We start from the raw sequence: 921 nt of genomic DNA on the forward strand, positions 1-921 counted from the left end.
GCCAGGATGGTCTCGATCTCCTGACCTCGTGATCCGCCCGTCTCGGCCTCCCAAAGTGCTGGGATTACAGGCTTGAGCCACCGCGCCCGGTCCAGGTTTTTTCTTTAAAAAGTTTTAGTTTCAAGGAAACATGCACAGGTTGGTTCTATAGATAAACTGTGTGTCACAGGGGTTATTATTTCATCAACCAAGTAATAAGCTTAGTACCCAGTAGGTACTTTTTGAATCCTCACCCTCCTCCTACCCTCTACCCTCAAGTAGGCCCTGCTGTCTGTTACTTTCTTTGGGTGCATGTGTATTCAGTGTTTAGCTCTCACTTATAAGTGAGAACGTGGTGTTTGGTTTTCTGTTCCTGTGTTAGCTTGTTTAGGATAATGGCCTCCAATTCCATCCATGTTGTTGCACAGGACATGATCTTGTTCTTTTCTGTGGCTGTGTAGCATTTCATACTGTATATGTACTACATTTTCTTTATCCAGTCTACTGTTGCCTAAAAAATTGCTATTTAGGTTGATTCAGTGTGTTTGCTGTTGTGAATAGTGCTGCGATGAACATACACATGCATTTGTCTTTATTGTAGAATGATTTATATTCTTTTGGGTATATATCCAGTAATGAGATTGCTGGTCAAATAGCAGTTCTGTTTTAAGTTCTTTAAGAAATCACCTGTTTTCCACGGTGCCGAAGTAATTTACATTCCGAAACATCAGGAGTGTATACGCCTAAGATGAAGGTTCTTAAATGATAAAATTCTGGATAGACGATCACAGAAGATTGTAGAAATTTGAGAAAGAAAATTAAAGACATCTTGAATAATAGTGTCCTAATATGCATATTATTCCAATGTACTTAAAAATAAGATCTATACTCTGTAGTGTTAGAATGCTTCAATTTTACAGGTATATTACTTTTCTTTTTTCT

This window comes from Colobus angolensis, unplaced genomic scaffold, assembly GCF_000951035.1.
Source record: "Colobus angolensis palliatus isolate OR3802 unplaced genomic scaffold, Cang.pa_1.0 Scaffold258, whole genome shotgun sequence".
NCBI classification, from domain to species: Eukaryota; Metazoa; Chordata; class Mammalia; order Primates; family Cercopithecidae; genus Colobus; species Colobus angolensis.